The sequence below is a fragment of the Ictalurus punctatus genome, chromosome 13, assembly GCF_001660625.3.
Source record: "Ictalurus punctatus breed USDA103 chromosome 13, Coco_2.0, whole genome shotgun sequence".
NCBI classification, from domain to species: Eukaryota; Metazoa; Chordata; class Actinopteri; order Siluriformes; family Ictaluridae; genus Ictalurus; species Ictalurus punctatus.
Genome location: NC_030428.2, coordinates 5,094,380 through 5,121,634, shown reverse-complemented (window position 1 = coordinate 5,121,634; position 27,255 = coordinate 5,094,380). Strand labels below are relative to the sequence as shown.

Below are 27,255 nucleotides of genomic sequence, written 5' to 3'. Positions count from 1 at the left end.
TCATCACCGAAGTTGGTCCTCCAAGGCGCTAACCAGTAGGGAGACTAAACCTGAAAGGGGAGTCCTTGCAAATGGGCTTCCCTGAATAGTGTTTTGCGCAAAACGGTCCTCAGATTCAGAAGGGCATGTTCAGACAAAAGCAAGGGCTCGTATGGGATTTGAACCTGGCTAGAGAGAACCTCTTGACATTCACTGTGTCATGAAGCTCGGTTGCGGTGACGAGCAAAAAATTTCCTTGATTACAGAACGACGAGTTAACAGCAAGGAAAAGGGCTCATTAGGATTTCAACCCGGACCACTCTCACCCAAAATTAGAATTAGACCCTAGACCATCAAGCCAAAGTCCTCATCAGGCTGGTTTTACCTCAAGGTACTTTTGTTTCGGTTCATTCCACTTGCACAGACCGTCATAACATAGACAAGACTAGACATCCTAGAAAGTTCTACTTTTCCTTTCGATATGGCTCCAAGCTTAGGTCACCACACTAGCCATTTCAATTAGTGGTATCGGTGCCCGCTACAGTTATTTTTTGCTTTTGTCTTTAGAGATCAAAGTAACATGGCTGAGCACTGGTTTTATTACACAGCTAGGGTTGCGTGGTGAAACGGGCGTTCCCTAAATATGGGCTTCCCTGAAAGGTGTACTGAGCAAAACTGGGCTCGGCTGCAGAAGGACAAGCTTATTTGAACCTTCTTGGATCACTCACGAGCAAAGCAAGAAGCGAATACAGACCGTCCAGCTTGGAAAGCTTGGGCTCGTCCGAGAGTTGAACCCGGGACCTCTCGCACCCAAAGCGAGAATCATACCCCTAGACCAACGAGCCATACGAAAGCCCACGAGGCACTATACCTTGCTAATATAGGTCCCTATCGTTCGGCGGGTTCACGCTCAACTTTTGAGGTAGTTGCACAAGATATTACTCTCTTAGAATTTTCAAGTCACCTATGCTTTTTTTCAGGAATTATGTAGGGCTTTGCTGCTTTCGCTCTATTCAAACAGGGCTATAACTAATTGTTTTGGGAGATGGGAGATATCCCGAAGCAGGGTTTTTGATTCCCCAGAAAGTCGCAACAAGCTATCCCCTATCATAACCAGCAAAAAAAAAAACACAAACAACAAAAAAAAAACGTTGTTTATTTAGCCACGATTTATTACCACTGCAATAATTCCATCAACTACATTCTGTTGGCTAGGGGACATCCCCAACCAGTGCTCTTTAGAGTGATTTTGTCTGAATTAGGTTATTTTTGTTATTCAGAGATGGACACTTCCAGTACAATCCAAAGAACACAAAGGAAGCCAATATTAAGCGGTAGGATCTCGGAACTTACGTTGTCCTCATGGTTAGTGTGCAAGATGCTCCTTTCATCCTCTACTGGAACGTTGCTGAAATGATTTCTTCTGGAATTTGCATTCCCTGAAAAGGGCCTCTGTGATAAGCAGTCAAGCATAAATGCGGCTCCTTATTCACAGCTGGATTCTTCACATCACAAGATGGTCTCGGCCAGCGTTGGACTAAACTATCTTGTGAAACTTGTTTTTGTGACACGGAGAGCTTGCTGGGTTCTTACAGCCGAAGTTGGTACACCAAGACACCAAACCAAAGGTAGAAAGCGTGGATACCCTGAAAAGGGGCTTTTGTGATCATCAGACTAGCAGCAACACAGTCCTTAATCAGAGCTGGACTGTTGACATCATAAGATGGCATTGGACTAACGATGATGGATAGCTTGCTTGCGGCGTGGGTGTCCGAGCGCGACAGCCCTCAGATACAGAAGGACAAGTTGAGGAAAAAGCAAGGGCTCATCTTGGTTTGGAACCTTTCTGGAGAGAACCTCTTGAGAGCCAAGCAGCCAGATCATCATGAAGCTCGGTTGAGGTGACGAGCAAAAATTTCCTCGATTACATAAGGAAGAGTTAACTGCAAGGTAAGGGCTCATCAGGATTTCAACCCGAGACATCTCTCACCCAACATTAGAATCATACCCCTAGACCAACGAGTGAAATAGCCTATCTGGTTGTTTTACCTCAACGTACTGTTATTTTTGTTCATTTAAACACGCACAGGTTAGCACTGGTTTTATTACAAAGCTGTGATGACGTAGAGAGTTCACAAGTTCTCGTCACCTAAGTTGGCCCTCCACGATGCTAACCAATAGTGAGACCAAACCGGAAAGGGGTTGTCCCTGACGCTGGACTTCCCTGAAAGGTGTCAGAGCAAAAGGGAAGCAGGGTATGGAAGAACAAGAGCCACAGAAACACATGCACCTATTTGCAAATGGAACCTGCCCAAACTGCCCACCGGTGCTGCACCATGGACCATGGACCACTGGTGTTCCACTGTACCCTACAAATGTATGTCCTTACAGTTCTGCAGGTTCATGCTAATAGTTTGAGATGGTTGCACAAGACATTACTGTGAAAGATGTGAACGATGACGGAAAGCTTGCTCGTGGTGACTAGTATGACCAAAATGAAACTCTGTTACAGAAGGGCAAGTTGCGAAACAAGCAAGCTCTCACCTTGTTAGAACTCGTGAGAACCAAGCAGTCAAGCAAGAACCCAGCAGACAGCTCTTGGCGTTCGAGTAACTACATCGCGGTTGAATTGAAGAGCAGTAAGAGCTCATTCAGGATTTCAACCGGCGACATCTCACACACAAAGTCAGAATCAAATCCCTCGCCCGACCAGCTAAACGGCCAATCTGGCTGTTTCAACCTTAGTCCATGACACAAACCGTTTCAATGTAGTGGAATAGGTGCCTGCTACACATATTTTTGTTTTTTTCAGAGATCAATATGATATCGTTGAGCACTGGTTTTATTTCAAAGCTGTGATGACGAAGAGAGTTTGCAAGTTCTCATCACCGAAGTTGGTCCTCCAAGGCGCTAACCAGTAGGGAGACTAAACCTGAAAGGGGAGTCCTTGCAAATGGGCTTCCCTGAATAGTGTTTTGCGCAAAACGGTCCTCAGATTCAGAAGGGCATGTTCAGACAAAAGCAAGGGCTCGTATGGGATTTGAACCTGGCTAGAGAGAACCTCTTGACATTCACTGTGTCATGAAGCTCGGTTGCGGTGACGAGCAAAAAATTTCCTTGATTACAGAACGACGAGTTAACAGCAAGGAAAGGGCTCATTAGGGATTTCAACCCGGGACCACTCTCACCCAAAATTAGAATTAGACCCCTAGACCATCAAGCCAAAGTCCTCATCAGGCTGGTTTACCTCAAGGTACTTTTGTTTCGGTTCATTTCCACTTGCACAACCGTCATAACATAGACAAGACTAGACATCCTAGAAAGTTCTACTTTCCTTTCCGATATGGCTCCAAGCTTAGGTCACCACACTAGCCATTTCAATTTAGTGGTATCGGTGCCCGCTACAGTTATTTTTTGCTTTTGTCTTTAGAGATCAAAGTAACATGGCTGAGCACTGGTTTTATTACACAGCTAGGGTTGCGTGGTGAAACGGGCGTTCCCTAAATATGGGCTTCCCTGAAAGGTGTACTGAGCAAAAAGTAAGCAGGGTATGGAAGAACAAGTCCACAGAAACACATGCACCTATTTGCAAATGGAACCTCTCATGAACTAAACAGCCAAGCAACCCTGAGGTAGACTATTCCACATAACGCTTGGGCTCATCCGGGATTTGAACCCGGGACCTCTCGCACCCGAAGCGAGAATCATACCACTAGACCAACGAGCCAAACTGCCCACCGGTGCTGCGCCATGGACCACTGGTGTTCCACTGTACCCTACAAATGTATGTCCTTACAGTTCTGCAGGTTTATGCTAATAGTTTGAGATGGTTGCACAAGACATTACTGTGAAAGATGTGAACGATGACGGAAAGCTTGCTCGTGGTGACTAGTATGACCAAAATGAAACTCTGTTACAGAAGGGCAAGTTGCGAAACAAGCAAGCTCTCACCTTGTTAGAACTCGTGAGAACCAAGCAGTCAAGCAAGAACCCAGCAGACAGCTCTTGGCGTTCGAGTAACTACATCGCGGTTGAATTGAAGAGCAGTAAGAGCTCATTCAGGATTTCAACCGGCGACATCTCACACACAAAGTCAGAATCAAATCCCTCGCCCGACCAGCTAAACGGCCAATCTGGCTGTTTCAACCTTAGTCCATGACACAAACCGTTTCAATGTAGTGGAATAGGTGCCTGCTACACATATTTTTGTTTTTTTCAGAGATCAATATGATATCGTTGAGCACTGGTTTTATTTCAAAGCTGTGATGACGAAGAGAGTTTGCAAGTTCTCATCACCGAAGTTGGTCCTCCAAGGCGCTAACCAGTAGGGAGACTAAACCTGAAAGGGGAGTCCTTGCAAATGGGCTTCCCTGAATAGTGTTTTGCGCAAAACGGTCCTCAGATTCAGAAGGGCATGTTCAGACAAAAGCAAGGGCTCGTATGGGATTTGAACCTGGCTAGAGAGAACCTCTTGACATTCACTGTGTCATGAAGCTCGGTTGCGGTGACGAGCAAAAAATTTCCTTGATTACAGAACGACGAGTTAACAGCAAGGAAAGGGCTCATTAGGGATTTCAACCCGGGACCACTCTCACCCAAAATTAGAATTAGACCCCTAGACCATCAAGCCAAAGTCCTCATCAGGCTGGTTTACCTCAAGGTACTTTTGTTTCGGTTCATTTCCACTTGCACAACCGTCATAACATAGACAAGACTAGACATCCTAGAAAGTTCTACTTTCCTTTCCGATATGGCTCCAAGCTTAGGTCACCACACTAGCCATTTCAATTTAGTGGTATCGGTGCCCGCTACAGTTATTTTTTGCTTTTGTCTTTAGAGATCAAAGTAACATGGCTGAGCACTGGTTTTATTACACAGCTAGGGTTGCGTGGTGAAACGGGCGTTCCCTAAATATGGGCTTCCCTGAAAGGTGTACTGAGCAAAACTGGGCTCGGCTGCAGAAGGACAAGCTTATTTGAACCTTCTTGGATCACTCACGAGCAAAGCAAGAAGCGAATACAGACCGTCCAGCTTGGAAAGCTTGGGCTCGTCCGAGAGTTGAACCCGGGACCTCTCGCACCCAAAGCGAGAATCATACCCCTAGACCAACGAGCCATACGAAGCCCACGAGGCACTATACCTTGCTAATATAGGTCCCTATCGTTCGGCGGGTTCACGCTCAACTTTTGAGGTAGTTGCACAAGATATTACTCTCTTAGAATTTTCAAGTCACCTATGCTTTTTTCAGGAATTATGTAGGGCTTTGCTGCTTTCGCTCTATTCAAACAGGGCTATAACTAATTGTTTTGGGAGATGGGAGATATCCCGAAGCAGGGTTTTTGATTCCCCAGAAAGTCGCAACAAGCTATCCCCTATCATAACCAGCAAAAAAAAAAAACACAAACAACAAAAAAAACGTTGTTTATTTAGCCACGATTTATTACCACTGCAATAATTCCATCAACTACATTCTGTTGGCTAGGGGACATCCCCAACCAGTGCTCTTTAGAGTGATTTTGTCTGAATTATGTTATTTTTGTTATTCAGAGATGGACACTTCCAGGTACAATCCAAAGAACACAAAGGAAGCCAATATTAAGCGGTAGGAACTCGGAACTTACGTTGTCCTCATGGTTAGTGTGCAAGATGCTCCTTTCATCCTCTACTGGAACGTTGCTGAAAATGATTTCTTCTGGAATTTGCATTCCCTGAAAAGGGCCTCTGTGATAAGCAGTCAAGCATAAATGCGCTCCTTATTCACAGCTGGATTCTTCACATCACAAGATGGTCTCGGCCAGCGTTGGACTAACTATCTTGTGAAACTTGTTTTGTGACACGGAGAGCTTGCTGGTTCTTACAGCCGAAGTTGGTACACCAAGACACCAAACCAAAGGTAGAAAGCGTGGATACCCTGTAAAGGGGCTTTTGTGATCATCAGACTAGCAGCAACACAGTCCTTAATCAGAGCTGGACTGTTGACATCATAAGATGGCATTGGACTAACGATGATGGATAGCTTGCTTGCGGCGTGGGTGTCCGAGCGCGACAGCCCTCAGATACAGAAGGACAAGTTGAGGAAAAAGCAAGGGCTCATCTTGGTTTGGAACCTTTCTGGAGAGAACCTCTTGAGAGCCAAGCAGCCAGATCATCATGAAGCTCGGTTGAGGTGACGAGCAAAAATTTCCTCGATTACATAAGGAAGAGTTAACTGCAAGGTAAGGGCTCATCAGGGATTTCAACCCGAGACATCTCTCACCCAACATTAGAATCATACCCCTAGACCAACGAGTGAAATAGCCTATCTGGTTGTTTTACCTCAACGTACTGTTATTTTTGTTCATTTAAACACGCACAGGTTAGCACTGGTTTTATTACAAAGCTGTGATGACGTAGAGAGTTCACAAGTTCTCGTCACCTAAGTTGGCCCTCCACGATGCTAACCAATAGTGAGACCAAACCGGAAAGGGGTTGTCCCTGACGCTGGACTTCCCTGAAAGGTGTCAGAGCAAAAGGGAAGCAGGGTATGGAAGAACAAGTCCACAGAAACACATGCACCTATTTGCAAATGGAACCTGCCCAAACTGCCCACCGGTGCTGCACCATGGACCATGGACCACTGGTGTTCCACTGTACCCTACAAATGTATGTCCTTACAGTTCTGCAGGTTCATGCTAATAGTTTGAGATGGTTGCACAAGACATTACTGTGAAAGATGTGAACGATGACGGAAAGCTTGCTCGTGGTGACTAGTATGACCAAAATGAAACTCTGTTACAGAAGGGCAAGTTGCGAAACAAGCAAGCTCTCACCTTGTTAGAACTCGTGAGAACCAAGCAGTCAAGCAAGAACCCAGCAGACAGCTCTTGGCGTTCGAGTAACTACATCGCGGTTGAATTGAAGAGCAGTAAGAGCTCATTCAGGATTTCAACCGGCGACATCTCACACACAAAGTCAGAATCAAATCCCTCGCCCGACCAGCTAAACGGCCAATCTGGCTGTTTCAACCTTAGTCCATGACACAAACCGTTTCAATGTAGTGGAATAGGTGCCTGCTACACATATTTTTGTTTTTTTCAGAGATCAATATGATATCGTTGAGCACTGGTTTTATTTCAAAGCTGTGATGACGAAGAGAGTTTGCAAGTTCTCATCACCGAAGTTGGTCCTCCAAGGCGCTAACCAGTAGGGAGACTAAACCTGAAAGGGGAGTCCTTGCAAATGGGCTTCCCTGAATAGTGTTTTGCGCAAAACGGTCCTCAGATTCAGAAGGGCATGTTCAGACAAAAGCAAGGGCTCGTATGGGATTTGAACCTGGCTAGAGAGAACCTCTTGACATTCACTGTGTCATGAAGCTCGGTTGCGGTGACGAGCAAAAAATTTCCTTGATTACAGAACGACGAGTTAACAGCAAGGAAAGGGCTCATTAGGGATTTCAACCCGGGACCACTCTCACCCAAAATTAGAATTAGACCCCTAGACCATCAAGCCAAAGTCCTCATCAGGCTGGTTTACCTCAAGGTACTTTTGTTTCGGTTCATTTCCACTTGCACAACCGTCATAACATAGACAAGACTAGACATCCTAGAAAGTTCTACTTTCCTTTCCGATATGGCTCCAAGCTTAGGTCACCACACTAGCCATTTCAATTTAGTGGTATCGGTGCCCGCTACAGTTATTTTTTGCTTTTGTCTTTAGAGATCAAAGTAACATGGCTGAGCACTGGTTTTATTACACAGCTAGGGTTGCGTGGTGAAACGGGCGTTCCCTAAATATGGGCTTCCCTGAAAGGTGTACTGAGCAAAACTGGGCTCGGCTGCAGAAGGACAAGCTTATTTGAACCTTCTTGGATCACTCACGAGCAAAGCAAGAAGCGAATACAGACCGTCCAGCTTGGAAAGCTTGGGCTCGTCCGAGAGTTGAACCCGGGACCTCTCGCACCCAAAGCGAGAATCATACCCCTAGACCAACGAGCCATACGAAGCCCACGAGGCACTATACCTTGCTAATATAGGTCCCTATCGTTCGGCGGGTTCACGCTCAACTTTTGAGGTAGTTGCACAAGATATTACTCTCTTAGAATTTTCAAGTCACCTATGCTTTTTTCAGGAATTATGTAGGGCTTTGCTGCTTTCGCTCTATTCAAACAGGGCTATAACTAATTGTTTTGGGAGATGGGAGATATCCCGAAGCAGGGTTTTTGATTCCCCAGAAAGTCGCAACAAGCTATCCCCTATCATAACCAGCAAAAAAAAAAAAAACACAAACAACAAAAAAAACGTTGTTTATTTAGCCACGATTTATTACCACTGCAATAATTCCATCAACTACATTCTGTTGGCTAGGGGACATCCCCAACCAGTGCTCTTTAGAGTGATTTTGTCTGAATTATGTTATTTTTGTTATTCAGAGATGGACACTTCCAGGTACAATCCAAAGAACACAAAGGAAGCCAATATTAAGCGGTAGGAACTCGGAACTTACGTTGTCCTCATGGTTAGTGTGCAAGATGCTCCTTTCATCCTCTACTGGAACGTTGCTGAAAATGATTTCTTCTGGAATTTGCATTCCCTGAAAAGGGCCTCTGTGATAAGCAGTCAAGCATAAATGCGCTCCTTATTCACAGCTGGATTCTTCACATCACAAGATGGTCTCGGCCAGCGTTGGACTAACTATCTTGTGAAACTTGTTTTGTGACACGGAGAGCTTGCTGGTTCTTACAGCCGAAGTTGGTACACCAAGACACCAAACCAAAGGTAGAAAGCGTGGATACCCTGAAAAGGGGCTTTTGTGATCATCAGACTAGCAGCAACACAGTCCTTAATCAGAGCTGGACTGTTGACATCATAAGATGGCATTGGACTAACGATGATGGATAGCTTGCTTGCGGCGTGGGTGTCCGAGCGCGACAGCCCTCAGATACAGAAGGACAAGTTGAGGAAAAAGCAAGGGCTCATCTTGGTTTGGAACCTTTCTGGAGAGAACCTCTTGAGAGCCAAGCAGCCAGATCATCATGAAGCTCGGTTGAGGTGACGAGCAAAAATTTCCTCGATTACATAAGGAAGAGTTAACTGCAAGGTAAGGGCTCATCAGGGATTTCAACCCGAGACATCTCTCACCCAACATTAGAATCATACCCCTAGACCAACGAGTGAAATAGCCTATCTGGTTGTTTTACCTCAACGTACTGTTATTTTTGTTCATTTAAACACGCACAGGTTAGCACTGGTTTTATTACAAAGCTGTGATGACGTAGAGAGTTCACAAGTTCTCGTCACCTAAGTTGGCCCTCCACGATGCTAACCAATAGTGAGACCAAACCGGAAAGGGGTTGTCCCTGACGCTGGACTTCCCTGAAAGGTGTCAGAGCAAAAGGGAAGCAGGGTATGGAAGAACAAGTCCACAGAAACACATGCACCTATTTGCAAATGGAACCTGCCCAAACTGCCTACCGGTGCTGCACCATGGACCATGGACCACTGGTGTTCCACTGTACCCTACAAATGTATGTCCTTACAGTTCTGCAGGTTCATGCTAATAGTTTGAGATGGTTGCACAAGACATTACTGTGAAAGATGTGAACGATGACGGAAAGCTTGCTCGTGGTGACTAGTATGACCAAAATGAAACTCTGTTACAGAAGGGCAAGTTGCGAAACAAGCAAGCTCTCACCTTGTTAGAACTCGTGAGAACCAAGCAGTCAAGCAAGAACCCAGCAGACAGCTCTTGGCGTTCGAGTAACTACATCGCGGTTGAATTGAAGAGCAGTAAGAGCTCATTCAGGATTTCAACCGGCGACATCTCACACACAAAGTCAGAATCAAATCCCTCGCCCGACCAGCTAAACGGCCAATCTGGCTGTTTCAACCTTAGTCCATGACACAAACCGTTTCAATGTAGTGGAATAGGTGCCTGCTACACATATTTTTGTTTTTTTCAGAGATCAATATGATATCGTTGAGCACTGGTTTTATTTCAAAGCTGTGATGACGAAGAGAGTTTGCAAGTTCTCATCACCGAAGTTGGTCCTCCAAGGCGCTAACCAGTAGGGAGACTAAACCTGAAAGGGGAGTCCTTGCAAATGGGCTTCCCTGAATAGTGTTTTGCGCAAAACGGTCCTCAGATTCAGAAGGGCATGTTCAGACAAAAGCAAGGGCTCGTATGGGATTTGAACCTGGCTAGAGAGAACCTCTTGACATTCACTGTGTCATGAAGCTCGGTTGCGGTGACGAGCAAAAAATTTCCTTGATTACAGAACGACGAGTTAACAGCAAGGAAAGGGCTCATTAGGGATTTCAACCCGGGACCACTCTCACCCAAAATTAGAATTAGACCCCTAGACCATCAAGCCAAAGTCCTCATCAGGCTGGTTTACCTCAAGGTACTTTTGTTTCGGTTCATTTCCACTTGCACAACCGTCATAACATAGACAAGACTAGACATCCTAGAAAGTTCTACTTTCCTTTCCGATATGGCTCCAAGCTTAGGTCACCACACTAGCCATTTCAATTTAGTGGTATCGGTGCCCGCTACAGTTATTTTTTGCTTTTGTCTTTAGAGATCAAAGTAACATGGCTGAGCACTGGTTTTATTACACAGCTAGGGTTGCGTGGTGAAACGGGCGTTCCCTAAATATGGGCTTCCCTGAAAGGTGTACTGAGCAAAACTGGGCTCGGCTGCAGAAGGACAAGCTTATTTGAACCTTCTTGGATCACTCACGAGCAAAGCAAGAAGCGAATACAGACCGTCCAGCTTGGAAAGCTTGGGCTCGTCCGAGAGTTGAACCCGGGACCTCTCGCACCCAAAGCGAGAATCATACCCCTAGACCAACGAGCCATACGAAGCCCACGAGGCACTATACCTTGCTAATATAGGTCCCTATCGTTCGGCGGGTTCACGCTCAACTTTTGAGGTAGTTGCACAAGATATTACTCTCTTAGAATTTTCAAGTCACCTATGCTTTTTTCAGGAATTATGTAGGGCTTTGCTGCTTTCGCTCTATTCAAACAGGGCTATAACTAATTGTTTTGGGAGATGGGAGATATCCCGAAGCAGGGTTTTTGATTCCCCAGAAAGTCGCAACAAGCTATCCCCTATCATAACCAGCAAAAAAAAAAAACACAAACAACAAAAAAAACGTTGTTTATTTAGCCACGATTTATTACCACTGCAATAATTCCATCAACTACATTCTGTTGGCTAGGGGACATCCCCAACCAGTGCTCTTTAGAGTGATTTTGTCTGAATTATGTTATTTTTGTTATTCAGAGATGGACACTTCCAGGTACAATCCAAAGAACACAAAGGAAGCCAATATTAAGCGGTAGGAACTCGGAACTTACGTTGTCCTCATGGTTAGTGTGCAAGATGCTCCTTTCATCCTCTACTGGAACGTTGCTGAAAATGATTTCTTCTGGAATTTGCATTCCCTGAAAAGGGCCTCTGTGATAAGCAGTCAAGCATAAATGCGCTCCTTATTCACAGCTGGATTCTTCACATCACAAGATGGTCTCGGCCAGCGTTGGACTAACTATCTTGTGAAACTTGTTTTGTGACACGGAGAGCTTGCTGGTTCTTACAGCCGAAGTTGGTACACCAAGACACCAAACCAAAGGTAGAAAGCGTGGATACCCTGAAAAGGGGCTTTTGTGATCATCAGACTAGCAGCAACACAGTCCTTAATCAGAGCTGGACTGTTGACATCATAAGATGGCATTGGACTAACGATGATGGATAGCTTGCTTGCGGCGTGGGTGTCCGAGCGCGACAGCCCTCAGATACAGAAGGACAAGTTGAGGAAAAAGCAAGGGCTCATCTTGGTTTGGAACCTTTCTGGAGAGAACCTCTTGAGAGCCAAGCAGCCAGATCATCATGAAGCTCGGTTGAGGTGACGAGCAAAAATTTCCTCGATTACATAAGGAAGAGTTAACTGCAAGGTAAGGGCTCATCAGGGATTTCAACCCGAGACATCTCTCACCCAACATTAGAATCATACCCCTAGACCAACGAGTGAAATAGCCTATCTGGTTGTTTTACCTCAACGTACTGTTATTTTTGTTCATTTAAACACGCACAGGTTAGCACTGGTTTTATTACAAAGCTGTGATGACGTAGAGAGTTCACAAGTTCTCGTCACCTAAGTTGGCCCTCCACGATGCTAACCAATAGTGAGACCAAACCGGAAAGGGGTTGTCCCTGACGCTGGACTTCCCTGAAAGGTGTCAGAGCAAAAGGGAAGCAGGGTATGGAAGAACAAGTCCACAGAAACACATGCACCTATTTGCAAATGGAACCTGCCCAAACTGCCCACCGGTGCTGCACCATGGACCATGGACCACTGGTGTTCCACTGTACCCTACAAATGTATGTCCTTACAGTTCTGCAGGTTCATGCTAATAGTTTGAGATGGTTGCACAAGACATTACTGTGAAAGATGTGAACGATGACGGAAAGCTTGCTCGTGGTGACTAGTATGACCAAAATGAAACTCTGTTACAGAAGGGCAAGTTGCGAAACAAGCAAGCTCTCACCTTGTTAGAACTCGTGAGAACCAAGCAGTCAAGCAAGAACCCAGCAGACAGCTCTTGGCGTTCGAGTAACTACATCGCGGTTGAATTGAAGAGCAGTAAGAGCTCATTCAGGATTTCAACCGGCGACATCTCACACACAAAGTCAGAATCAAATCCCTCGCCCGACCAGCTAAACGGCCAATCTGGCTGTTTCAACCTTAGTCCATGACACAAACCGTTTCAATGTAGTGGAATAGGTGCCTGCTACACATATTTTTGTTTTTTTCAGAGATCAATATGATATCGTTGAGCACTGGTTTTATTTCAAAGCTGTGATGACGAAGAGAGTTTGCAAGTTCTCATCACCGAAGTTGGTCCTCCAAGGCGCTAACCAGTAGGGAGACTAAACCTGAAAGGGGAGTCCTTGCAAATGGGCTTCCCTGAATAGTGTTTTGCGCAAAACGGTCCTCAGATTCAGAAGGGCATGTTCAGACAAAAGCAAGGGCTCGTATGGGATTTGAACCTGGCTAGAGAGAACCTCTTGACATTCACTGTGTCATGAAGCTCGGTTGCGGTGACGAGCAAAAAATTTCCTTGATTACAGAACGACGAGTTAACAGCAAGGAAAGGGCTCATTAGGGATTTCAACCCGGGACCACTCTCACCCAAAATTAGAATTAGACCCCTAGACCATCAAGCCAAAGTCCTCATCAGGCTGGTTTACCTCAAGGTACTTTTGTTTCGGTTCATTTCCACTTGCACAACCGTCATAACATAGACAAGACTAGACATCCTAGAAAGTTCTACTTTCCTTTCCGATATGGCTCCAAGCTTAGGTCACCACACTAGCCATTTCAATTTAGTGGTATCGGTGCCCGCTACAGTTATTTTTTGCTTTTGTCTTTAGAGATCAAAGTAACATGGCTGAGCACTGGTTTTATTACACAGCTAGGGTTGCGTGGTGAAACGGGCGTTCCCTAAATATGGGCTTCCCTGAAAGGTGTACTGAGCAAAACTGGGCTCGGCTGCAGAAGGACAAGCTTATTTGAACCTTCTTGGATCACTCACGAGCAAAGCAAGAAGCGAATACAGACCGTCCAGCTTGGAAAGCTTGGGCTCGTCCGAGAGTTGAACCCGGGACCTCTCGCACCCAAAGCGAGAATCATACCCCTAGACCAACGAGCCATACGAAGCCCACGAGGCACTATACCTTGCTAATATAGGTCCCTATCGTTCGGCGGGTTCACGCTCAACTTTTGAGGTAGTTGCACAAGATATTACTCTCTTAGAATTTTCAAGTCACCTATGCTTTTTTCAGGAATTATGTAGGGCTTTGCTGCTTTCGCTCTATTCAAACAGGGCTATAACTAATTGTTTTGGGAGATGGGAGATATCCCGAAGCAGGGTTTTTGATTCCCCAGAAAGTCGCAACAAGCTATCCCCTATCATAACCAGCAAAAAAAAAAAAACACAAACAACAAAAAAAACGTTGTTTATTTAGCCACGATTTATTACCACTGCAATAATTCCATCAACTACATTCTGTTGGCTAGGGGACATCCCCAACCAGTGCTCTTTAGAGTGATTTTGTCTGAATTATGTTATTTTTGTTATTCAGAGATGGACACTTCCAGGTACAATCCAAAGAACACAAAGGAAGCCAATATTAAGCGGTAGGAACTCGGAACTTACGTTGTCCTCATGGTTAGTGTGCAAGATGCTCCTTTCATCCTCTACTGGAACGTTGCTGAAAATGATTTCTTCTGGAATTTGCATTCCCTGAAAAGGGCCTCTGTGATAAGCAGTCAAGCATAAATGCGCTCCTTATTCACAGCTGGATTCTTCACATCACAAGATGGTCTCGGCCAGCGTTGGACTAACTATCTTGTGAAACTTGTTTTGTGACACGGAGAGCTTGCTGGTTCTTACAGCCGAAGTTGGTACACCAAGACACCAAACCAAAGGTAGAAAGCGTGGATACCCTGAAAAGGGGCTTTTGTGATCATCAGACTAGCAGCAACACAGTCCTTAATCAGAGCTGGACTGTTGACATCATAAGATGGCATTGGACTAACGATGATGGATAGCTTGCTTGCGGCGTGGGTGTCCGAGCGCGACAGCCCTCAGATACAGAAGGACAAGTTGAGGAAAAAGCAAGGGCTCATCTTGGTTTGGAACCTTTCTGGAGAGAACCTCTTGAGAGCCAAGCAGCCAGATCATCATGAAGCTCGGTTGAGGTGACGAGCAAAAATTTCCTCGATTACATAAGGAAGAGTTAACTGCAAGGTAAGGGCTCATCAGGGATTTCAACCCGAGACATCTCTCACCCAACATTAGAATCATACCCCTAGACCAACGAGTGAAATAGCCTATCTGGTTGTTTTACCTCAACGTACTGTTATTTTTGTTCATTTAAACACGCACAGGTTAGCACTGGTTTTATTACAAAGCTGTGATGACGTAGAGAGTTCACAAGTTCTCGTCACCTAAGTTGGCCCTCCACGATGCTAACCAATAGTGAGACCAAACCGGAAAGGGGTTGTCCCTGACGCTGGACTTCCCTGAAAGGTGTCAGAGCAAAAGGGAAGCAGGGTATGGAAGAACAAGTCCACAGAAACACATGCACCTATTTGCAAATGGAACCTGCCCAAACTGCCTACCGGTGCTGCACCATGGACCATGGACCACTGGTGTTCCACTGTACCCTACAAATGTATGTCCTTACAGTTCTGCAGGTTCATGCTAATAGTTTGAGATGGTTGCACAAGACATTACTGTGAAAGATGTGAACGATGACGGAAAGCTTGCTCGTGGTGACTAGTATGACCAAAATGAAACTCTGTTACAGAAGGGCAAGTTGCGAAACAAGCAAGCTCTCACCTTGTTAGAACTCGTGAGAACCAAGCAGTCAAGCAAGAACCCAGCAGACAGCTCTTGGCGTTCGAGTAACTACATCGCGGTTGAATTGAAGAGCAGTAAGAGCTCATTCAGGATTTCAACCGGCGACATCTCACACACAAAGTCAGAATCAAATCCCTCGCCCGACCAGCTAAACGGCCAATCTGGCTGTTTCAACCTTAGTCCATGACACAAACCGTTTCAATGTAGTGGAATAGGTGCCTGCTACACATATTTTTGTTTTTTTCAGAGATCAATATGATATCGTTGAGCACTGGTTTTATTTCAAAGCTGTGATGACGAAGAGAGTTTGCAAGTTCTCATCACCGAAGTTGGTCCTCCAAGGCGCTAACCAGTAGGGAGACTAAACCTGAAAGGGGAGTCCTTGCAAATGGGCTTCCCTGAATAGTGTTTTGCGCAAAACGGTCCTCAGATTCAGAAGGGCATGTTCAGACAAAAGCAAGGGCTCGTATGGGATTTGAACCTGGCTAGAGAGAACCTCTTGACATTCACTGTGTCATGAAGCTCGGTTGCGGTGACGAGCAAAAAATTTCCTTGATTACAGAACGACGAGTTAACAGCAAGGAAAGGGCTCATTAGGGATTTCAACCCGGGACCACTCTCACCCAAAATTAGAATTAGACCCCTAGACCATCAAGCCAAAGTCCTCATCAGGCTGGTTTACCTCAAGGTACTTTTGTTTCGGTTCATTTCCACTTGCACAACCGTCATAACATAGACAAGACTAGACATCCTAGAAAGTTCTACTTTCCTTTCCGATATGGCTCCAAGCTTAGGTCACCACACTAGCCATTTCAATTTAGTGGTATCGGTGCCCGCTACAGTTATTTTTTGCTTTTGTCTTTAGAGATCAAAGTAACATGGCTGAGCACTGGTTTTATTACACAGCTAGGGTTGCGTGGTGAAACGGGCGTTCCCTAAATATGGGCTTCCCTGAAAGGTGTACTGAGCAAAACTGGGCTCGGCTGCAGAAGGACAAGCTTATTTGAACCTTCTTGGATCACTCACGAGCAAAGCAAGAAGCGAATACAGACCGTCCAGCTTGGAAAGCTTGGGCTCGTCCGAGAGTTGAACCCGGGACCTCTCGCACCCAAAGCGAGAATCATACCCCTAGACCAACGAGCCATACGAAGCCCACGAGGCACTATACCTTGCTAATATAGGTCCCTATCGTTCGGCGGGTTCACACTCAACTTTTGAGGTAGTTGCACAAGATATTACTCTCTTAGAATTTTCAAGTCACCTATGCTTTTTTCAGGAATTATGTAGGGCTTTGCTGCTTTCGCTCTATTCAAACAGGGCTATAACTAATTGTTTTGGGAGATGGGAGATATCCCGAAGCAGGGTTTTTGATTCCCCAGAAAGTCGCAACAAGCTATCCCCTATCATAACCAGCAAAAAAAAAAAAAACAAACAACAAAAAAAACGTTGTTTATTTAGCCACGATTTATTACCACTGCAATAATTCCATCAACTACATTCTGTTGGCTAGGGGACATCCCCAACCAGTGCTCTTTAGAGTGATTTTGTCTGAATTAGGTTATTTTTGTTATTCAGAGATGGACACTTCCAGGTACAATCCAAAGAACACAAAGGAAGCCAATATTAAGCGGTAGGAACTCGGAACTTACGTTGTCCTCATGGTTAGTGTGCAAGATGCTCCTTTCATCCTCTACTGGAACGTTGCTGAAAATGATTTCTTCTGGAATTTGCATTCCCTGAAAAGGGCCTCTGTGATAAGCAGTCAAGCATAAATGCGCTCCTTATTCACAGCTGGATTCTTCACATCACAAGATGGTCTCGGCCAGCGTTGGACTAACTATCTTGTGAAACTTGTTTTGTGACACGGAGAGCTTGCTGGTTCTTACAGCCGAAGTTGGTACACCAAGACACCAAACCAGAGGTAGAAAGCGTGGATACCCTGAAAAGGGGCTTTTGTGATCATCAGACTAGCAGCAACACAGTCCTTAATCAGAGCTGGACTGTTGACATCATAAGATGGCATTGGACTAACGATGATGGATAGCTTGCTTGCGGCGTGGGTGTCCGAGCGCGACAGCCCTCAGATACAGAAGGACAAGTTGAGGAAAAAGCAAGGGCTCATCTTGGTTTGGAACCTTTCTGGAGAGAACCTCTTGAGAGCCAAGCAGCCAGATCATCATGAAGCTCGGTTGAGGTGACGAGCAAAAATTTCCTCGATTACATAAGGAAGAGTTAACTGCAAGGTAAGGGCTCATCAGGGATTTCAACCCGAGACATCTCTCACCCAACATTAGAATCATACCCCTAGACCAACGAGTGAAATAGCCTATCTGGTTGTTTTACCTCAACGTACTGTTATTTTTGTTCATTTAAACACGCACAGGTTAGCACTGGTTTTATTACAAAGCTGTGATGACGTAGAGAGTTCACAAGTTCTCGTCACCTAAGTTGGCCCTCCACGATGCTAACCAATAGTGAGACCAAACCGGAAAGGGGTTGTCCCTGACGCTGGACTTCCCTGAAAGGTGTCAGAGCAAAAGGGAAGCAGGGTATGGAAGAACAAGTCCACAGAAACACATGCACCTATTTGCAAATGGAACCTGCCCAAACTGCCCACCGGTGCTGCACCATGGACCATGGACCACTGGTGTTCCACTGTACCCTACAAATGTATGTCCTTACAGTTCTGCAGGTTCATGCTAATAGTTTGAGATGGTTGCACAACACATTACTGTGAAAGATGTGAACGATGCCGGAAAGCTTGCTCGTGGTGACTAGTATGACCAAAATGAAACTCTGTTACAGAAGGGCAAGTTGCGAAACAAGCAAGCTCTCACCTTGCTAGAACTCGTGAGAACCAAGCAGTCAAGCAAGAACCAAGCAGACAGCTCTTGGCGTTCGAGTAACTACATCGCGGTTGAATTGAAGAGCAGTAAGAGCTCATTCAGGATTTCAACCGGCGACATCTCACACACAAAGTCAGAATCAAATCCCTCGCCCGACCAGCTAAACGGCCAATCTGGCTGTTTCAACCTTAGTCCATGACACAAACCGTTTCAATGTAGTGGAATAGGTGCCTGCTACACATATTTTTGTTTTTTTCAGAGATCAATATGATATCGTTGAGCACTGGTTTTATTTCAAAGCTGTGATGACGAAGAGAGTTTGCAAGTTCTCATCACCGAAGTTGGTCCTCCAAGGCGCTAACCAGTAGGGAGACTAAACCTGAAAGGGGAGTCCTTGCAAATGGGCTTCCCTGAATAGTGTTTTGCGCAAAACGGTCCTCAGATTCAGAAGGGCATGTTCAGACAAAAGCAAGGGCTCGTATGGGATTTGAACCTGGCTAGAGAGAACCTCTTGACATTCACTGTGTCATGAAGCTCGGTTGCGGTGACGAGCAAAAAATTTCCTTGATTACAGAACGACGAGTTAACAGCAAGGAAAGGGCTCATTAGGGATTTCAACCCGGTACCACTCTCACCCAAAATTAGAATTATACCCCTAGACCGTCAAGCCAAAGTCCTCATCAGGCTGTTTTACCTCAAGGTACTTTTGTTTCGGCTCATTTCCACTTGCACAACTGTCATAACATAGACAAGACTAGACATCCTAGAAAGTTCTACTTTCCTTTCCGATATGGCTCCAAGCTTAGGTCACCACACTAGCCATTTCAATTTAGTGGTATCGGTGCCCGCTACAGTTATTTTTTGCTTTTGTCTTTAGAGATCAAAGTAACATGGCTGAGCACTGGTTTTATTACACAGCTAGGGTTGCGTGGTGAAACGGGCGTTCCCTAAATATGGGCTTCCCTGAAAGGTGTACTGAGCAAAACTGGGCTCGGCTGCAGAAGGACAAGCTTATTTGAACCTTCTTGGATCACTCACGAACAAAGCAAGAAGCGAATACAGACCGTCCAGCTTGGAAAGCTTGGGCTCGTCCGGGAGTAAAATAAAACCTGGGACCTCTCACACCCAAAGCGAGAATCATACCCCTAGACCAACGAGCCATACGAAGCCCACGAGGCACTGTACCTTGCTAATATAGGTCCCTATCGTTCGGCGGGTTCACGCTCAACTTTTGAAGTAGTTGCACAAGATATTACTCTCTTAGAATTTTCAAGTCACCTATGCTTTTTTCAGGAAATATGTAGGGCTTTGCTGCTTTCGCTCTATTCAAACAGGGCTATAACTAATTGTTTTGGGAGATGGGAGATATCCCGAAGCAGGGTTTTTGATTCCCCAGAAAGTCGCAACAAGCTATCCCCTATCATAACCAGCAAAAAAAAAAAAAACAAACAACTAAAAAAACGTTGTTTATTTAGCCACGATTTATTACCACTGCAATAATTCCATCAACTACATTCTGTTGGCTAGGGGACATCCCCAACCAGTGCTCTTTAGAGTGATTTTCTCTGAATTAGGTTATTTTTGTTATTCAGAGATGGACACTTCCAGGTACAATCCAAAGAACACAAAGGAAGCCAATATTAAGCGGTAGGAACTCGGAACTTACGTTGTCCTCATGGTTAGTGTGCAAGATGCTCCTTTCATCCTCTACTGAAACGTTGCTGAAAATGATTTCTTCTGGAATTTGCATTCCCTGAAAAGGGCCTCTGTGATAAGCAGTCAAGCATAAATGCGCTCCTTATTCACAGCTGGATTCTTCACATCACAAGATGGTCTCGGCCAGCGTTGGACTAACTATCTTGTGAAACTTGTTTTGTGACACGGAGAGCTTGCTGGTTCTTACAGCCGAAGTTGGTACACCAAGACACCAAACCAAAGGTAGAAAGCGTGGATACCCTGAAAAGGGGCTTTTGTGATCATCAGACTAGCAGCAACACAGTCCTTAATCAGAGCTGGACTATTGACATCATAAGATGGCATTGGACTAACGATGATGGATAGCTTGCTTGCGGCGTGGGTGTCCGAGCGCGACAGCCCTCAGATACAGAAGGACAAGTTGAGGAAAAAGCAAGGGCTCATCTTGGTTTGGAACCTTTCTGGAGAGAACCTCTTGAGAGCCAAGCAGCCAGATCATCATGAAGCTCGGTTGAGGTGACGAGCAAAAATTTCCTCGATTACATAAGGAAGAGTTAACTGCAAGGTAAGGGCTCATCAGGGTTTTCAACCCGAGACATCTCTCACCCAACATTAGAATCATACCCCTAGACCAACGAGTGAAATAGCCTATCTGGTTGTTTTACCTCAACGTACTGTTATTTTTGTTCATTTAAACACGCACAGGTTAGCACTGGTTTTATTACAAAGCTGTGATGACGTAGAGAGTTCACAAGTTCTCGTCACCTAAGTTGGCCCTCCACGATGCTAACCAATAGTGAGACCAAACCGGAAAGGGGTTTTCCCTGACGCTGGACTTCCCTGAAAGGTGTCAGAGCAAAAAGTAAGCAGGGTATGGAAGAACAAGTCCACAGAAACACATGCACCTATTTGCAAATGGAACCTCTCATGAACTAAACAGCCAGGCAACCCTGAGGTAGAGTATTCGACATAACGCTTGGGCTCATCCGGGATTTGAACCCGGGACCTCTCGCACCCGAAGCGAGAATCATACCACTAGACCAACGAGCCAAACTGCCCACCGGTGCTGCGCCATGGACCACTGGTGTTCCACTGTACCCTACAAATGTATGTCCTTACAGTTCTGCAGGTTCATGCTAATAGTTTGAGATGGTTGCACAAGACATTACAGTGAAAGATGTGAACGATGACGGATAGCTTGCTCGTGGTGACTAGTATGACCAAAATGAAACTCTGTTACAGAAGGGCAAGTTGCGAAACAAGCAAGCTCTCACCTTGCTAGAACTCGTGAGAACCAAGCAGTCAAGCAAGAACCAAGCAGACAGCTCTTGGCGTTCGAGTAACTACATCGCGGTTGAATTGAAGAGCTATAGTTCCCTCGATTACAGAGGGACAAGTTAAAACGAAGGTAAGAGCTCATTCAGGAATTCAACCGGCGACATCGCACACACAAAGTCAGAATCAAATCCCTCGCCCGACCAGCTAAACGGCCAATCTGGCTGTTTCAACCTTAGTCCATGACACAAACCGTTTCAATGTAGTGGAATAGGTGCCTGCTACACATATTTTTGTTTTTTTCAGAGATCAATATGATATCGTTGAGCACTGGTTTTATTTCAAAGCTGTGATGACGAAGAGAGTTTGCAAGTTCTCATCACCGAAGTTGGTCCTCCAAGGCGCTAACCAGTAGGGAGACTAAACCTGAAAGGGGAGTCCTTGCAAATGGGCTTCCCTGAATAGTGTTTTGCGCAAAACGGTCCTCAGATTCAGAAGGGCATGTTCAGACAAAAGCAAGGGCTCGTATGGGATTTGAACCTGGCTAGAGAGAACCTCTTGACATTCACTGTGTCATGAAGCTCGGTTGCGGTGACGAGCAAAAAATTTCCTTGATTACAGAACGACGAGTTAACAGCAAGGAAAGGGCTCATTAGGGATTTCAACCCGGGACCACTCTCACCCAAAATTAGAATTAGACCCCTAGACCATCAAGCCAAAGTCCTCATCAGGCTGGTTTACCTCAAGGTACTTTTGTTTCGGTTCATTTCCACTTGCACAACCGTCATAACATAGACAAGACTAGACATCCTAGAAAGTTCTACTTTCCTTTCCGATATGGCTCCAAGCTTAGGTCACCACACTAGCCATTTCAATTTAGTGGTATCGGTGCCCGCTACAGTTATTTTTTGCTTTTGTCTTTAGAGATCAAAGTAACATGGCTGAGCACTGGTTTTATTACACAGCTAGGGTTGCGTGGTGAAACGGGCGTTCCCTAAATATGGGCTTCCCTGAAAGGTGTACTGAGCAAAACTGGGCTCGGCTGCAGAAGGACAAGCTTATTTGAACCTTCTTGGATCACTCACGAACAAAGCAAGAAGCGAATACAGACCGTCCAGCTTGGAAAGCTTGGGCTCGTCCGGGAGTAAAATAAAACCCGGGACCTCTCGCACCCAAAGCGAGAATCATACCCCTAGACCAACGAGCCATACGAAGCCCACGAGGCACTATACCTTGCTAATATAGGTCCCTATCGTTCGGCGGGTTCGCGCTCAACTTTTGAGGTAGTTGCACAAGATATTACTCTCTTAGAATTTTCAAGTCACCTATGCTTTTTTCAGGAATTATGTAGGGCTTTGCTGCTTTCGCTCTATTCAAACAGGGCTATAACTAATTGTTTTGGGAGATGGGAGATATCCCGAAGCAGGGTTTTTGATTCCCCAGAAAGTCGCCACAAGCTATCCCCTATCATAACCAGCAAAAACAAACAAACAAACAACAAAAAAAACGTTGTTTATTTAGCCACGATTTATTACCACTGCAATAATTCCATCAACTACATTCTGTTGGCTAGGGGACATCCCCAAACAGTGCTCTTTAGAGTGATTTTGTCTGAATTAGGTTATTTTTGTTATTCAGAGATGGACACTTCCAGGTACAATCCAAAGAACACAAAGGAAGCCAATATTAAGCGGTAGGAACTCGGAACTTACGTTGTCCTCATGGTTAGTGTGCAAGATGCTCCTTTCATCCTCTACTGGAACGTTGCTGAAAATGATTTCTTCTGGAATTTGCATTCCCTGAAAAGGGCCTCTGTGATAAGCAGTCAAGCATAAATGCGCTCCTTATTCACAGCTGGATTCTTCACATCACAAGATGGTCTCGGCCAGCGTTGGACTAACTATCTTGTGAAACTTGTTTTGTGACACGGAGAGCTTGCTGGTTCTTACAGCCGAAGTTGGTACACCAAGACACCAAACCAAAGGTAGAAAGCGTGGATACCCTGAAAAGGGGCTTTTGTGATCATCAGACTAGCAGCAACACAGTCCTTAATCAGAGCTGGACTGTTGACATCATAAGATGGCATTGGACTAACGATGATGGATAGCTTGCTTGCGGCGTGGGTGTCCGAGCGCGACAGCCCTCAGATACAGAAGGACAAGTTGAGGAAAAAGCAAGGGCTCATCTTGGTTTGGAACCTTTCTGGAGAGAACCTCTTGAGAGCCAAGCAGCCAGATCATCATGAAGCTCGGTTGAGGTGACGAGCAAAAATTTCCTCGATTACATAAGGAAGAGTTAACTGCAAGGTAAGGGCTCATCAGGGATTTCAACCCGAGACATCTCTCACCCAACATTAGAATCATACCCCTAGACCAACGAGTGAAATAGCCTATCTGGTTGTTTTACCTCAACGTACTGTTATTTTTGTTCATTTAAACACGCACAGGTTAGCACTGGTTTTATTACAAAGCTGTGATGACGTAGAGAGTTCACAAGTTCTCGTCACCTAAGTTGGCCCTCCACGATGCTAACCAATAGTGAGACCAAACCGGAAAGGGGTTTTCCCTGACGCTGGACTTCCCTGAAAGGTGTCAGAGCAAAAGGTAAGCAGGGTATGGAAGAACAAGTCCACAGAAACACATGCACCTATTTGCAAATGGAACCTCTCATGAACTAAACAGCCAGGCAAACCTGAGGTAGACTATTCGACATAACGCTTGGGCTCATCCGGGATTTGTACCCGGGACCTCTCGCACCCTAAGCGAGAATCATACCACTAGACCAACGAGCCAAACTGCCCACTGGTGCTGCGCCATGGACCACTGGTGTTCCACTGTACCCTACAAATGTATGTCCTTACAGTTCTGCAGGTTCATGCTAATAGTTTGAGATGGTTGCACAAGACATTACTGTGAAAGATGTGAACGATGACGGATAGCTTGCTCGTGGTGACTAGTATGACCAAAATGAAACTCTGTTACAGAAGGGCAAGTTGCGAAACAAGCAAGCTCTCACCTTGCTAGAACTCGTGAGAACCAAGCAGTCAAGCAAGAACCAAGCAGACAGCTCTTGGCGTTCGAGTAACTACATCGCGGTTGAATTGAAGAGCTATAGTTCCCTCGATTACAGAGGGACAAGTTAAAACGAAGGTAAGAGCTCATTCAGGAATTCAACCGGCGACATCGCACACACAAAGTCAGAATCAAATCCCTCGCCCGACCAGCTAAACGGCCAATCTGGCTGTTTCAACCTTAGTCCATGACACAAACCGTTTCAATGTAGTGGAATAGGTGCCTGCTACACATATTTTTGTTTTTTTCAGAGATCAATATGATATCGTTGAGCACTGGTTTTATTTCAAAGCTGTGATGACGAAGAGAGTTTGCAAGTTCTCATCACCGAAGTTGGTCCTCCAAGGCGCTAACCAGTAGGGAGACTAAACCTGAAAGGGGAGTCCTTGCAAATGGGCTTCCCTGAATAGTGTTTTGCGCAAAACGGTCCTCAGATTCAGAAGGGCATGTTCAGACAAAAGCAAGGGCTCGTATGGGATTTGAACCTGGCTAGAGAGAACCTCTTGACATTCACTGTGTCATGAAGCTCGGTTGCGGTGACGAGCAAAAAATTTCCTTGATTACAGAACGACGAGTTAACAGCAAGGAAAGGGCTCATTAGGGATTTCAACCCGGGACCACTCTCACCCAAAATTAGAATTAGACCCCTAGACCATCAAGCCAAAGTCCTCATCAGGCTGGTTTACCTCAAGGTACTTTTGTTTCGGTTCATTTCCACTTGCACAACCGTCATAACATAGACAAGACTAGACATCCTAGAAAGTTCTACTTTCCTTTCCGATATGGCTCCAAGCTTAGGTCACCACACTAGCCATTTCAATTTAGTGGTATCGGTGCCCGCTACAGTTATTTTTTGCTTTTGTCTCTAGAGATCAAAGTAACATGGCTGAGCACTGGTTTTATTACACAGCTAGGGTTGCGTGGTGAAACGGGCGTTCCCTAAATATGGGCTTCCCTGAAAGGTGTACTGAGCAAAACTGGGCTCGGCTGCAGAAGGACAAGCTTATTTGAACCTTCTTGGATCACTCACGAACAAAGCAAGAAGCGAATACAGACCGTCCAGCTTGGAAAGCTTGGGCTCGTCCGGGAGTAAAATAAAACCCGGGACCTCTCGCACCCAAAGCGAGAATCATACCCCTAGACCAACAAGCCATACGAAGCCCACGAGGCACTATACCTTGCTAATATAGGTCCCTATCGTTCGGCGGGTTCACGCTCAACTTTTGAGGTAGTTGCACAAGATATTACTCTCTTAGAATTTTCAAGTCACCTATGCTTTTTTCAGGAATTATGTAGGGCTTTGCTGCTTTCGCTCTATTCAAACAGGGCTATAACTAATTGTTTTGGGAGATGGGAGATATCCCGAAGCAGGGTTTTTGATTCCCCAGAAAGTCGCAACAAGCTATCCCCTATCATAACCAGCAAAAAAAAAAAAAAACAAAAAAAAAAACGTTGTTTATTTAGCCACGATTTATTACCACTGCAATAATTCCATCAACTACATTCTGTTGGCTAGGGCACATCCCCAACCAGTGCTCTTTAGAGTGATTTTGTCTGAATTAGGTTATTTTTGTTATTCAGAGATGGACACTTCCAGGTACAATCCAAAGAACACAAAGGAAGCCAATATTAAGCGGTAGGAACTCGGAACTTACGTTGTCCTCGTGGTTAGTGTGCAAGATGCTCCTTTCATCCTCTACTGGAACGTTGCTGAAAATGATTTCTTCTGGAATTTGCATTCCCTGAAAAGGGCCTCTGTGATAAGCAGTCAAGCATAAATGCGCTCCTTATTCACAGCTGGATTCTTCACATCACAAGATGGTCTCGGCCAGCGTTGGACTAACTATCTTGTGAAACTTGTTTTGTGACACGGAGAGCTTGCTGGTTCTTACAGCCGAAGTTGGTACACCAAGACACCAAACCAAAGGTAGAAAGCGTGGATACCCTGAAAAGGGGCTTTTGTGATCATCAGACTAGCATCAACACAGTCCTTAATCAGAGCTGGACTGTTGACATCATAAGATGGCATTGGACTAACGATGATGGATAGCTTGCTTGCGGCGTGGGTGTCCGAGCGCGACAGCCCTCAGATACAGAAGGACAAGTTGAGGAAAAAGCAAGGGCTCATCTTGGTTTGGAACCTTTCTGGAGAGAACCTCTTGAGAGCCAAGCAGCCAGATCATCATGAAGCTCGGTTGAGGTGACGAGCAAAAATTTCCTCGATTACATAAGGAAGAGTTAACTGCAAGGTAAGGGCTCATCAGGGATTTCAACCCGAGACATCTCTCACCCAACATTAGAATCATACCCCTAGACCAACGAGTGAAATAGCCTATCTGGTTGTTTTACCTCAACGTACTGTTATTTTTGTTCATTTAAACACGCACAGGTTAGCACTGGTTTTATTACAAAGCTGTGATGACGTAGAGAGTTCACAAGTTCTCGTCACCTAAGTTGGCCCTCCACGATGCTAACCAATAGTGAGACCAAACCGGAAAGGGGTTGTCCCTGACGCTGGACTTCCCTGAAAGGTGTCAGAGCAAAAGGGGAGAAGGGTATGGAAGAACAAGTCCACAGAAACACATGCACCTATTTGCAAATGGAACCTCTCATGAACTAAACAGCCAAGCAACCCTGAGGTAGACTATTCCACATAACGCTTGGGCTCATCCGGGATTTGAACCCGGGACCTCTCGCACCCGAAGCGAGAATCATACCACTAGACCAACGAGCCAAACTGCCCACCGGTGCTGCGCCATGGACCACTGGTGTTCCACTGTACCCTACAAATGTATGTCCTTACAGTTCTGCAGGTTCATGCTAATAGTTTGAGATGGTTGCACAAGACATTACTGTGAAAGATGTGAACGATGACGGATAGCTTGCTCGTGGTGACTAGTATGACCAAAATGAAACTCTGTTACAGAAGGGCAAGTTGCGAAACAAGCAAGCTCTCACCTTGCTAGAACTCGTGAGAACCAA

The 27,255-nt window shown here is 45.4% G+C and overlaps 10 non-coding genes across 10 annotated transcripts; all 10 read right to left on the bottom strand.

The window, feature by feature from the left end:
- Positions 1–752: 752 nt before the first annotated feature.
- trnap-ugg (transfer RNA proline (anticodon UGG)) lies at positions 753–824 on the bottom strand. The gene has a single exon. It is a non-coding gene; the product is annotated as a tRNA-Pro (tRNA).
- A 2,810-nt stretch (positions 825–3,634) lies between these two features.
- On the bottom strand, positions 3,635–3,706 carry trnap-cgg (transfer RNA proline (anticodon CGG)). Its single transcript has one exon. It is a non-coding gene; the product is annotated as a tRNA-Pro (tRNA).
- Positions 3,707–5,022: 1,316 nt separating this feature from the next.
- trnap-ugg (transfer RNA proline (anticodon UGG)) lies at positions 5,023–5,094 on the bottom strand. Its single transcript has one exon. It is a non-coding gene; the product is annotated as a tRNA-Pro (tRNA).
- A 2,786-nt stretch (positions 5,095–7,880) lies between these two features.
- trnap-ugg (transfer RNA proline (anticodon UGG)) lies at positions 7,881–7,952 on the bottom strand. The gene has a single exon. It is a non-coding gene; the product is annotated as a tRNA-Pro (tRNA).
- Positions 7,953–10,740: 2,788 nt separating this feature from the next.
- Positions 10,741–10,812, bottom strand: trnap-ugg (transfer RNA proline (anticodon UGG)). The gene has a single exon. It is a non-coding gene; the product is annotated as a tRNA-Pro (tRNA).
- Positions 10,813–13,598: 2,786 nt separating this feature from the next.
- On the bottom strand, positions 13,599–13,670 carry trnap-ugg (transfer RNA proline (anticodon UGG)). Its single transcript has one exon. It is a non-coding gene; the product is annotated as a tRNA-Pro (tRNA).
- Positions 13,671–16,457: 2,787 nt separating this feature from the next.
- On the bottom strand, positions 16,458–16,529 carry trnap-ugg (transfer RNA proline (anticodon UGG)). Its single transcript has one exon. It is a non-coding gene; the product is annotated as a tRNA-Pro (tRNA).
- A 4,376-nt stretch (positions 16,530–20,905) lies between these two features.
- On the bottom strand, positions 20,906–20,977 carry trnap-cgg (transfer RNA proline (anticodon CGG)). The gene has a single exon. It is a non-coding gene; the product is annotated as a tRNA-Pro (tRNA).
- Positions 20,978–23,921: 2,944 nt separating this feature from the next.
- Positions 23,922–23,993, bottom strand: trnap-agg (transfer RNA proline (anticodon AGG)). The gene has a single exon. It is a non-coding gene; the product is annotated as a tRNA-Pro (tRNA).
- Positions 23,994–26,935: 2,942 nt separating this feature from the next.
- Positions 26,936–27,007, bottom strand: trnap-cgg (transfer RNA proline (anticodon CGG)). Its single transcript has one exon. It is a non-coding gene; the product is annotated as a tRNA-Pro (tRNA).
- Positions 27,008–27,255: the final 248 nt, after the last annotated feature.